This window comes from Galeopterus variegatus, unplaced genomic scaffold (assembly GCF_000696425.1).
Source record: "Galeopterus variegatus unplaced genomic scaffold, G_variegatus-3.0.2 Scaffold1059, whole genome shotgun sequence".
Taxonomy (NCBI): Eukaryota; Metazoa; Chordata; class Mammalia; order Dermoptera; family Cynocephalidae; genus Galeopterus; species Galeopterus variegatus.
In genome coordinates this window covers 448,108-448,521 of record NW_007727170.1, presented here as the reverse complement: position 1 = coordinate 448,521, position 414 = coordinate 448,108, and positions in this window count along the sequence as shown.

Sequence of the window (414 nt, the reverse complement as noted above, 5' to 3'; positions counted from 1 at the left end):
GTTGAGAAGTTTTATTGTTTCAGGGTGTATATTTAATTCTTTAATCCATTTTGAGTTGAGTTCAGTGTATGGTGAAAGGTATGGGTCTAGTTTCATTCTCCTGCATATTGATATCCAGTTCTCTAAGCACCATTTGCTAAAGAGGCAGTCTCTTCCCCAGTATATAGGCTTGGTGCCTTTGTCAAAGATCAGATGGCTGTAGGTGTGTGGGTTGATTTCTGGATTCTCTATTCTATTCCATTGATCAGTGTGTCTGTTTTTATGCCAGTACCATACTGTTTTGGTTATTATAGCTTTGTAGTATAGTTTAAAGTCAGGTAGTGATATGCTTCCAGCTTTATTTTTTTTTTGCTCAGAGTTACTTTGGCTATGCATGGTCTTTTGTTATTCCATACAAATGCCTGTTATTCCATA